The following is a 12,794-nucleotide window of genomic DNA, read 5'->3' on the forward strand; positions in this document are numbered from 1 at the left end:
CCTAAGTAGACCAAAATCTGCCGCTAACTCACCCATCCAAATCACTTTACAAGGATCCCCCATCCCCATCACTCCCACCCTGCGCATCCTTGCCCTCTACCTGCAGGATTCCGGACGCAATGACCATACCCTTAAAACACTCAAGGCCTCCACGCAATCAGTGTTGCAGCTTCTACGCCACGTATCTTCCATGCACAAGGGTTTAGACGAAGCAGACAACATGAAAGTTGTACATGCTTTTACGCTTAGCCGCATTCTGTACGCCACACCATATCTCAAGCTGAACTGCACGGAAACCGAGCGCTTGAACACCATGATCCGCCTTGCAACTAAGGCAGCCCTCAACCTACCTCGCAGTACTAGCACAGCCAAACTCCTTGCACTAGGCATGCATAACACGCTTCCTGAACTAGTTGAGGAGCTCCTTCAGACGCAGTATTTAAGACTTGCCGCGAGCGCCACTGGCCGCCATATCCTCGTCTTCCTTCGCATCAACATACCCGCTAATCAGTCAACCCTTATGGCCATTCCGCGACACATTCATACACCCCTTGTAGTGAAACCCCTTCCTCGAAACGTCCATCCCCAGTATCACATCTCTCGCCGCGTAGCTCGCGCAAATGCCCTCCACAAGTATTACGGACAAGTCGAGAAAGCCATCTGGGTAGACGCCGGATGTACAGCGCATGAAGCTGTAGCAGTTGCTTACAACCCCACCTTACCCCGACCCCTAACTCACCATCTTCCCTCGGGCTCTACACCTGAAGAAGCAGAGGAGACCGCCATCGCCTTAGCCCTTGCCCTTTCGGATGCTGAATACATCTTTAGCGATTCAAAGACTGCTTTGTCCAACTTTGCCACAGGCAGAATTCACAACCCTGCCTGAAACTTATTGAACATCCCCACCCAGAATTTACCACGCAGGGTTGAGCTCCGGTGGGTGCCGGCTCGCTCTGGGAACCCCGGAAACGAGGCTGCCGATAAATTGGCCCGAGGTCTAGTTTGCCGGGCTCAGGACAGCCTCGATCCGGGTTTCTCGAGGGAGCGGGTACACAGCTTTGCGGAGCTCACGCAAATACCCCGTTTGGACCGTCGGACTTACCCTCCTCCCCACCCCTCCCTGTCGCACTCCCAACAGATCATCTGGAGACGCCTCCAGACCCGCTCTCTCCCATCCCCTCAGCTGCTATCCCACTACTGTGGCATCTCCCCTACATGCTCCCTATGCGGAGACCCTCATGCCACACTCTCCCACATCCTATTTGGCTGCCCTGCCGATCCTCCCCCGCAGGGACAGCCCACCATCTCGAGCTGGGAGGACTGGGAGGTCCTGCTCTCGTCTACGGACCCGACATCGCAGCTTACTGCGGTGGCTCGGGCTGCCGACGTCATGAACAAAAGGAGCATGAACGTCTCAACGTAGTGCGGGACCGTGCGGTGGTCCAGGGACCCAGAGGAGTCCAAACTCACTTGCTATCAATAAAGTTTTTCTGTCTGTCTGTCTGTAGCTGCGTGACGGGTGCGCGCCTCGAAGCCTCCTCTTGCGGCAGCGACCAAGGATCGACTGTCAGAGGCTGGTGGTACGGTGGTGTGGTTGTAACAGGTGGTGGACATCAGACAGCGGCTGCGTAGGTCATGGGACGCTGGTGATCTTGCAGATTGGCTGCCGGTAACACCTGCCTGATTTCGTCACACACCACTCCGGCGATTGACGCTACGGGTCTATCCACTGCCGATGTCAGAATCTTTTGAATTTCTTCTCTGACGAGTTCTCTGATCAATTCCCGCAAGGGGTTCCGATACTCGCCAGTCACTGCGGCGGCATTGATTGTGGTGCTGGTGCACACTCGATCGTACTGTCTGCATCTCTGATGAAGGGCCCGCTCAATAGCCGTAGCCTCTTTGATAAAGTCAGCGACGGTGACTGGTGGATTCCGCACAAGTCCCGCGAACAACTGCTGTGTTACACCTCGCATGAGGTTGCGCAACTTTCTTTCGTCAGTCATTGTCGGGTCGGCTCTACGAAAGAGGCCGGCCGTGTCCTCGGCAAACATTGTTACCGACTCATTAGGTTGTTGTACCCGTAGCTCCATCATCTGCTGGGCACGGTTGCGTCGGTCGGCACTCGCAAAAGCACCTGTGATTTTCTGATGAAAGTCATTCCATGTCGTTAGGCTAGCTTCGCGGTTCTCGTACCAAGCACGGCCGCTGTCGTCAAGGGCGAAATAGACGTGGGAGAGCTTTTGCTGCTCAGTCCACTAGTTAATCTGTGGGACGCATTCATATTTGTCGAGTCAGTCTTCAATGTCTTCGAAGACTGCTCCGCGATAGCGATTGGGAACCAGAGGTTGCAGAACGGTTACTTGCTGTGTACTGGAAAGCCGGCTGCTTTGGGGTGCTTGCGTTGGGCTGGTTTCGGCCATTGCGAGATGTGTGGAGCTCCTAGAGGGAGGTGGTTGGAGAGGCGAGAACACCGGGGCAAGGCCTAGCAGTCGACGACTAAAGTGATGCACGGGTGTTGTAACTGGTGACAACGCGTCCGGGCTAGAGGAACGACTCCCAGGACTCCCGAGCATCAGGAGCGGACAGTACCCAGCACCTCCACCAGTGTCGCAATACAACGCGGACAGTAGACAGGGAGACGTTCAAGAGCCGCAGGACAACTTGTTCAAATTATGATGATGATGATGATGTCCTTGATGAGTTTGGCGCTTACCCACTCGCGGGGATTGACCAAGAGTCGGGCAGACTTTGCTTATGTGTTCATAAAATGGAGGTAGAAATCTAAAATTTTGTTACGTGAATTTAGGCGAGAGAAAATCGAAACGGTTGAGTAGACTGTCATGCTACGAAGAGGAAAAAAATAATTATCTATAATACATAAATGAGGCAATAGAGGAGGAATGAAAAGAATAATACGGTCATCAATGAAATCGGTTTGATACAACAATAAATTTTTCTAAGGCGAAGCACACATTCCTGTGTGAGTGCACAAGCACAGACTCTCCGAAAGACAGTAGTACCGGAGTGTTCAATGGCAGGCCAAGCTGTCGCACTGTAATTTCTAATGTCATTTTCCTCATGGCGGAGAAACGCGGGCATTCCAGTAAATAGTGCTCAATCGTCTCTAATGCATTGCAAAAATGGCATAATGGGAATATTTCCGAACCAGATCGGTGCATGTAAAAGTTTAGCGATGGGACTCGACAACGTAGTCTCGTTAATGTAACTTCCGTTTGACTTGTTTTGCAAAACTTCCTGCTCCAAGGGAATTGTAAGTGGTGTAGTTCTAAGGATGATTTAAGGTTTGATTGTGATGTTAAAAGGATGTATCTTCTGAACCTGGCGGACGTGATAAAACCCATCGTTAGAAGAAGGGGCAGTACTGGGCCGCTGGTAGAAGCCTTGGCCAAGCTGTCTGCCACCTCATTCATAAATATGCCTTTGTGCCAGGTACCCATATTAATCGTAAACTTCTCAAATGATTTGGAGCCAGTGAGTACAAAGTTTTCAATATGTGTGACTCGCCGGGAGCAGTAAGTGAGGTGCACAGCGACAAAGAATCTGTGATTATTACCGCCGTCGTCCTGGAAGATTGTAGCTTTCGTAAAGCTAGGACAACCGCTAGGAATTCCGCTAGGTATATTGGAGTGAAGTCGGGAAGGCGAATAGAAAAAGACCAGTCCAATGATGATGAAAAAATTCCACCTCCTGCCTTTTCTTCACTCTGCGAAGCATCCATTACTATAATTACGTTAGTGTGGAGTTGATTCAAGTGATGCTGGAGTAAGCCGTTAAGAATATGCGAGAGAAGCTGCTTTGCATTATTTTCGGTATAGGTCATCATAAGTAATAACTAGTGAATTTGAGATGCCGTTTTCCTTGATTATATTATTTATGTTTACGTCTAACGCATTCAATAACGATTGCGGTACAATGACTTGTGGCGTGTGAAACCGTGGCCATCTGACTCCAAAAAATTGGACTCCTTGTTTGATGAAAATGGACTGGGATCTTCTTAGTGGGCATTCATAGAGCCTTATAAATGTTTGAACGGTAAGTATTTTAAATCTCATTTCAAGGGAAGGTAATCGTGCTTCCTTGTAGAGCACAGCGTTGGCTACAAACTTTGGTAGTCCCAGACATAGGCGAGGTGCATCCCGTTCCAGCAAAACTAGTGGGCGTAGCTTGTAAGCCGCGGCGCCGGAGAATAACACACAGCCGAACTCTAGTATAGGTCGAATATACATGCGGTAAATCATTATGAGTGTGTCTCTGCGTATGCCCCACCGATAATTACTTATCCTTCGTAATATCCCCATGCACGAGAAGCTTTTGAAGTTATATATGCTGACGCCAATCAAGATTTCCATCATAAATAATTCCAAGGTACTTGACCTTTTCCACTTGTGGGATATTGGAATGACGGTATGAAAGGGATATAGTAAGTGGGTCTTGTAAGGGAAAGACAAGAACGGCACTCTTATTTACAATAAGGGACAAGCGAATACTGTCCAGCCATGCTTCTAGCTCGCATAAGTATTCCTGTAAGCATTCGTACAGTGACTGAATATCACTTGCTGATGCAAAAAGCGCTATATCATCAGCGTAAACGTACGTGCTTACATTTTGATGATGAGGAATGGAGCTGAGTAGGATGTCAAACAACAGCGGGGACAAGACTGCGTCTTCAGGAACACCGCGTGTTTGTCTAAGTTTTCCCGATGAAATTCCGCTTTGTGCACAGTAAAACTCCCTGCCCTGCAAGAACTCTGCAGTCCACGTCACGAAGTAGTCTGGCAATCCAATATCCTGCATCCTCTTTATTAATAAAGGGTATTCCACACTGTCGTATGCTTTAGAAATGTCTAATGTGACTAGGGCAGCATATTGTTTTTGGTAACGAGCCAACGGAATTCGGCTTTCTAGGTCGATATGTGCGCACCAAATGGACATCCCTGGTCTAAATCCAATTTGGCAGGGGCTCAATAATTCTCTTGTGGTCACACACTGAACCATACGTGCGTTTAATAATCTTTCTATTAATTTTACGAAATGTGATGTTAGAGAAATAGGCCGAATATTGTCTAGGACATACCCTTCGGTTTGGTCTTTTAGCAGAGGAATCACCTTCGCAATTCTCCACACAGGAGGGAACCATGCATATTGTACTGAGTAATTTATGGTATCTAACAAGCCGTTAGGAACGACTTCAAAGAGAAGTTTAATCATCTTGGTAGTGACTCTATCGGGACCTGGGGCTGCAGCTGGTAAACAGGAAACGGCTTGGGACAATTCTGCCATGGAAAACTCTTCGAAATCTTCTGAAGTGCCCTGCGCGTGAGGAGAGAAGGGAAGAGAGGTAGCGAAGCGGGTCTCTAAGCCTTGCGCGATTACATTTAGAGAGTCAGCTTTTTCACTTGTGTTTAAAACTACCGACTCCCAGTTCAAGGGGCGTGGAATCATTTTTTGGGATCTTAAAAAGCGAAATAGTGCATGCTTATTATTTGCTTTCGAAAGGAATTCGAAATGTCGGACATTGTAATCGTCTTTTGCCTTACATACCGTTCTTTTAAATGTTCCAGCAATAAATTTATAATTTCTCCAGTTTTTCGGAGATTGGTTATGCATGAGTTGTTTCCATGCAGCCTTGCGTCGCTTGTAGTCCCGCGAGCAATCGTCATTCAACCAATTTATAGAAACAGTATTTTTGCATGCCTTTAACTGGAACTCTGATCTCTTGCGCGAAGTACCAATGATTGAGCAAATATCCTCAGCTTTCAATGGAGAATTTTCCATTGATTTGAAAGTGGTCCTCAAGCAATTTTTAAATGTACGGTAATGCACAAAAGAGTGGATTTGAGCCTCCACGGTGGACTGCGGACCTACCGCTTAAAACACAACAGGAAAATGATCGCTGGTCGTCCCGACATTCACCGTTTCCCATGCGGATGTGGGAATACCTGGACCTGAAAATGTAAGATCCAGCACAGATTTAAACTGTCCGCGAAGAAACGTAACTGATCCCGAATTTTGACACGAAAAGTTCTTTGTGATTGCCCAGTCCCATAGACGCTTTCTGCACAGGTCTTTCCTGGATCCCCATGATACATGATCAGAGTTGAAGTCACCTGCCAAAATTGTATCTTTACCACATTTTGCCATAACCGAGTATAGTGGGTGTGTATCCCGCACACCCGAGGGAAAGTATATATTGACTAACGAGAAAGGCCTACTGCCAGAGAGAGTAATTTCTACTGCTAGAATTTCACATTCTGGAGACATCAGCTGGAATGATATGTTTGCCCTGTGGCAAAACTTGCTTGAGACCATAATTAACAGTCCCACATCTCTAGATGGCCGATCTAGGCGAAAGGACCTAAAATTGCGCAGAGAAAATTGTTTTTCAGGGGATAACCAGGTTTCTTGCAGTAAAATTAAATCTGGAGAAACTTGAGAAGATAGAACGTTTAAATTTGTACAAGCAGCGAATACTGATCTGCAGTTCCACTGCAATACCCTCATCTACCTTTCAGTGATGAGAGCAGCGCAGAGGCCACAGCCTCCTCGAATATATTACCTTTCGGGTTGACTTCAGGGAGGACTTTCTTGGATTTACTAACTGAGTGTGAAGTGGTAGCCTCAACGGGAGAACAGCTCCTTTTATGTGCCCTCACATCAATTTCCATGTTTGAGGTATCTTGATAATCAGGGTTGTCTGGGCTATTAGTTGCCTTGGTTGAGGAACCTGGGACAGACTTGACTTGCTCTATATGGGTTGTGGACGCAATTGCCCCATTTTCCTGAGAGTGGGTTAAACAAGCATTCATGTCAGAGCATGATGGCAGGGCAGTAACACTCCGTAATCATTTTTCTAACTTTGAGGATACCAGTCCATTGAAGCATTCCGTGACGCTTTCTACTATGCGCTCCATAATTTTAGCCATATACTTTTCAAAACCTTGTGCGATTACCTCTGACAGGCTTTCATCAACGACAGCTTGGGTTCGTGCTGTCACACTCGCATAACCATGGGCTCTTTCTTTTAACGCCGCAATCGCCTCTTGGCGTGAGCAGCGCCTTTTGTCCATAGCCTCCATTATTTGGACTTCTTGAGTTCTAGCAGGGCAGTTTGAGCAATCAGCTTTGTGGGCTCCACCGCAGAGGCAGCAAGAGCCCGACTCGGCCGAGCAATTACTTGGGGAATGGCTCCCTCCGCAGACGCAACAATGAAGGCTGGATTTGCAACCACCCATGCTGAGACCATAGCGCCAACAATTTCGACATTGTAATGGACGCGAGGCAAGCGGGTCCGCTCTGAATATTAGAGGCCTGACTTTATCTCAGTAGGGCAAGACGTACCTGCAAACGTGGCAATTACTGACTCAGTAGGGACACGTGTATTGTCGACCATTCTGTTGCACCGGTAAACAGCAAGTGCTCCAGCCGCGGAGAGCTTTTCTAGGGTCTCTGTCGGACTTAAGGAGGAGTCTACACCACGAACTATTCCCTTAGTGCAGGCACGATGCGGGGGACTGAAGACTAGCATCGATCCAAATGATGAGCACTTAAGTAAGTCGTACACGCACGCCTGGTCTAGCGAACGGCAAACAATCCCACCTCTGCCAAACTGTCGCACATCAGTGATGTGCAAGTAGTGATGCGTTGCCACCTGAAGTTCCGCCTGCACTGCCTTCGGGTTGTTGAGCAGGATGGCTCCTCCATGCAGAGGCACCAGCGCCACAGGAATGCTGCTCACCCCACTACGAAAGAAAGCTTCAAGAGCCATTTGATCAGGTGGTAGCGAGGCCGACCAGGGCGGAGATCGCCCCGTGCCGTCCCCTGGAGAATTTTTAGACATTTGTGGCACTATCTCCGTATCAGACAATGTAAATTTATCTTAAAACCCTGATTAGTATCTAGTAAGCTGGACTAAAAATCCGTCCGACACTTAGCCAAAACCCCGAAAGCTCACTGTTCCTTGACGCCAAAACTCGGTTCGTTTCAAAACAGGCCAGAGTCACGTCTTCTTCGTCCTTGCCGAAATCCCACTGACCCACTAGACGAAGTCCGTTAATGTCCCTATCTTCGTTGTCGTCTGCATAGAAGAACAGACGCGTCAATATATATACATATATATATGCGTGGTGGTATGCAGCGTGCCAAACTTCACACGCTTACACTTTTTTTCGACTTTAACACTCCTAATGCTACGTATTAAAATATAAACAGAGAGTTAACGAAAAACAATGAAGAGGTAGCAAGTGTGAACCCTGCAGTACACACAGTGCAGGCACTTTGAAGAGGTACAGTTGGTCTTTTGTGGCCTTGTGAATAGAAAGATTCTTAGACCAAGTTCCCAGGATATTTTCTCCGATAGTGGTCTGCCTTCGAGCCGGGTAATAGTTGCTCGCGGAGCAGAGAGTTGAGTGGGGAAGTAGCAGAGGAGGGCTCTATACTGTCTCGTCACCCACCGAAAATTGCATGCGCGCTGCTGGATTTTTATAGAAAACTGTATATGCGACGCCCAGCCATATGCAGCATAGCAGCATTGTTTTGCGATGGCAGATTCCAGGTGAGAGAGAGGATTATTATGGAGGTGAGACGCTATTTTCTGCAGCAATTTAGGATCAGATGAATGAGTGAATGAATTCATTAAAAAAGGACAACCGAACGTTGGTGGAAGCACGTCCCCATACATTGGGAAATGATCGAGGTACAAGAAGAGAGAAAGAAAGAAAGAGTCCAGGTGGCAGGCGAAGTCGCAGTTAAGGGTCGAGAGAATCCAAGCGGGAATTTCTGAAACCAGTTTAATTTCAGTGTAGATGTGTGATGTAGCGAGCAAATGACTGGAGTCACCACCCAGCATGCATCCTTTGCGGTAGTATAACCACCCGCCGTTCTTGTTAATTAACGTTTACAAAATACCAGACTTGGCGATTACTTATTCATCGGTCATACCTCACCGCGTATTTTGTTCAGCATGACGTCAGCGTTTTATTCAGCATTTATATCTGAGAAAATGAGTTAAAGCTATGTTTATTTGCATTACAATGGCGGGCGTAATCAAGCAAAAAGTGAAAGCATTAAAGGGTGCCTGAGTACTCTGTGTAGATGACGCGCGACAATGATAGCAATAATACAACATTATAAGAGAATATAATTTGAAAACAAGTTCACTTATTATTACAATGCAGTATAAAGGAAGTGCCTCCACAGTATACCTGTGGATGACGCAAATAATGAAGATACTGAAAAAAAAATCTGGTGGGCTTGTAGTAAACTGGATAGACCATTCGCGTCTTTCATCGCATCACATGCGCACAGTGCTCTCTGGAGCTCGCTGGGCGTCGTTACATTAGCCTCTTTACAGTTGTAATTATCTGTGACCCCCCGAAAAAGCATTGCAGAAACTGCAGCGCTTACCGCTCTACTAACGTGCAAGTCCTGAGGAGTGGTATATAGAATATTAGATAGGGAGCAAGGAGATGAGGCAGAGAAGGAGTAAAACCGGCGGCAATCGCGAAAACAGTGAATGACAGCCTTGCCACTCTTCGCTCGCAGTTCCCATACAGGAGGGAAGGTCGTGACAGGGAAAAATGTTACGTTAAAGAAACGAAGATAAGGGAACGCTGCTACTACAGACACGACAACAGTTGTGGGCCAAATGGAAAGCACGGTACTGTACGTTTCTGCTTTTTCTCAAAAACAAACACCATGCAAATTCGTCAAGCGGAATATTGACGCAGGGCGTGCAGATGTAAAGCCACATTAAATCACCGTAGGGTATATGCAACCCTAAGCAAGCGGTCGCACATCAAATCAACGCGTCTGTGCCCGCCGCGGTAGATGTGCGGCTATGGCATCGCTCCACGTCGTGGTTTCGATCCCTACCCTGGGAGCTGGATTTCGACGGGAGCGAAATACAAAAACAGTCGTGCACTTAGATTTATGTGCACGTTAAAGAACACCAGGGTTTGAAAATTAATCGAGAGTCCGCCACTACGGTTTGCCTCATAATCTTATGATTTTAGCGCGTAGAGCTTCATAGTTCTGCCTACACGTCTGCCGCGATGCGATGTGCCATGTGAAGCAACAACAATGCTTAACTCTCTCATAAGTTAGAAACATTGGCACACTACAACGCCTCAAGCAAACATGTCTCGCTGTAAGTTGTGTACTACGTAAACAAAAAGCAGTGGTGCACGCTATAGATAACATTTGCCAAGAACTCGCTACTCTCGTATTGCACTAAACGCTGAAGAAATTATACATTTCCAGTCAGCATTACTGCTAATTCTCGTCAATAAAAGCAAACAACACAAAAGCTTCGCTTACGTCTATTTACACAGTGCGTGGGATCCGCATAATTTTTAGGCTGTGAATTTATATGCTTAAGATTGGTGCTCATTAATACAATATCTTCATTAGCACTGAGCAAAAGCGACTGTCGCGTCCACGGTTGAACGGCTTCAATCCCATGGCCATTACATCATTGCCAACTTGCGTAGGATAGTAGTCGACAAAATGGGATAAAAGTGACAGGGAAATCAGGAAGTTGATGAATGGCAAGAAGACAGAAGCTTGCACAAGACGTCAGGAAAATAAAATGACTTTTTAAGCAGCATGGTAGGGGGCCGTGCTATGGTTTCAACGTCTATTAAAAATCCCACAAGATATGAGCAGAGGCCGACAGACCTGCAGGCATATTGGGAAAGCTGAACCCGCAGGAAATCTCAGGGCCCCAGTACTAGCTTAAATATAAATAATGACTTAAAAATATATTAAAAAAAACATAAAGTTGGCAGTCGAAATCCTGGGCAAATAAATTGGCTGTTGAAGGAGTTCAGCCGAAACCCGATGGTGCGAAATAAGGCGAGAATGTCGGCAAGTGTTGTAGAGAGAGAGGTCAAGTAGGTCCTGTGGCCGACGCCAGCGCCCGGCACCTGTCAGGTGACTGCACATATAAGCGAGATGCGTGGTCTTCAGTCGTTACAGGGTGATTCGGGTATGAAATTTTGGCCGCAGACTCCATCACATTAAATATAATGCATTCTACGGTCATTGTTCGACGGCTCGTACCGGTTCTCGCTCCATGACGATGCAAACAAACTGCCTCACGTGCCGACTGTCGCCTTCCCCGAACTGCCAACATTCCTTACCCACCGTAGTTGCTTAGTGGATGTAGTGTTGGGCTGCTAAGCACGCGGTCGCGAGGTCGAATCCTAGCCGCGGCGGCCGTATTTTGATGGGGGTGAAATGCGAAAGCGCCCGGGTACTTAGATTTAGGTTAAAGAACCTCAGCTGGTCCAAACTATAACGGAATCCCGCACAACCGCGTGCCTCATAATCAGATCGTGGTTTGGCACGTAACACCCCATAATTTATTATGTAACATTCGTTAAGGATTTCTTTGGTAGTCGCACAACTTTCGAACACAAGTGTCAGGAATTGCGCGCGAAGTCTTGAGTATGTGGGTAGCCATTTTGGCGTTCGAAATCTGCTAGTCTACAGTCCGGCTGTATTACATAGGCGGAACGGAAACATCGTAGACAATATGGAGAACAGACAAACCCCACATATATTACTGCAGAATAATCTTAAATAGTGATCTTCTTTCACGTACGTGGATAACCGTGACAGGACAGCACTTTCACAAATAACTGGAGGTACTGTATACCTGGCCCGGTGGCCAGTAAATGGGACGTAACATTGTGAGCAGCTTCGGCCGCAGCATGTTAACGGACGACCACACAGAGACAGTTTGTGCAATTCTTGCGTCGTGCCTTTTGTCTCAAGGTGCAAAACCAACTTATCCATGTAGCCATCTAAATAGTTATGCGCATCTCGATTTGGAGCTGCTGCGGTAGCGCATGAGTGCGGATAGGAAAGTCGCTAGGGGATTGATTGGTGGTACTGTAAAGAAATCGATAAGTTAAAAGCCGTCCACGACGGTGTCTCTCGTAGACGCTGCGCAATGTTCGGAAGTTAAGATAATGTGCCGACTGAAGAAAGGCTGCTGCAGGGTGCTTCCGACAATTACCCTAGGTTGCTTACACCTTAGAATAAAAAAAAGGAAAGAAAATGAAAAGAAAGAACCGTATCAAAAGCCAAGAATCAATCGTCGCTCGTCGCGACTAAACGCTCTTAGGATGATACGTCATTTCCAGGCAACGAGAGGCTACGCTTCATCAAGAACACTGATAATGCCGGCGGGACAAGCATTGTGGCGAAGTTCAATGAGCAGGGATAGCTTTTAATTATTTTATTTTTGTTTTGTTGACGTCATCCCGCGATGACGTGGGAAGTTTGAAAAGTTTAAGATTACTACGCTACGTGGTGGCACTCACGTGAACTAAACCCCTGTGTCCAGAAAAGCTGGGTACGTACAGCAAGTCTACGAAGAGTACGGTGGGCAATAAAAACCGGAATTTGTGTTCCCAAGTGATGCCGATAAAATTCACAGTCGCTTCTTGGGGCTTAAGAATATTAAATCAAATGATATGCACTGATTTTAAATTTGGCCACTAAACTATAATAAAATTAGCACTTTACTGCACCGCACTTTTAACCTGTGTTGTAGAACAGAAGTGTTCCCCCAAAGTATCGTAATTGCCAGTATCACAGTTATGTATCAAGACGGGGATGAAAACAACGTGTCGAACTACGAGTAGATTTCTATATTTATATGCTTTTGCCTTTTCTAAATCTTTCAAAAAGCTCATTTATAAACAAACTTACAATTATTCTTTGGACCAGCTTGGACTTATTGGTGGAACTTAACACCGTTTTAT

General features: G+C 46.8%; 1 protein-coding gene across 1 annotated transcript in view; it reads right to left on the bottom strand.

The window, feature by feature from the left end:
• LOC142559401 (uncharacterized) overlaps positions 1 to 12,794 on the bottom strand; it is a 291,201-nt gene that overhangs the window by 73,686 nt on the left and 204,721 nt on the right. The window lies entirely within an intron of this gene.

This window comes from Dermacentor variabilis, chromosome 10, assembly GCF_050947875.1.
Source record: "Dermacentor variabilis isolate Ectoservices chromosome 10, ASM5094787v1, whole genome shotgun sequence".
NCBI classification, from domain to species: Eukaryota; Metazoa; Arthropoda; class Arachnida; order Ixodida; family Ixodidae; genus Dermacentor; species Dermacentor variabilis.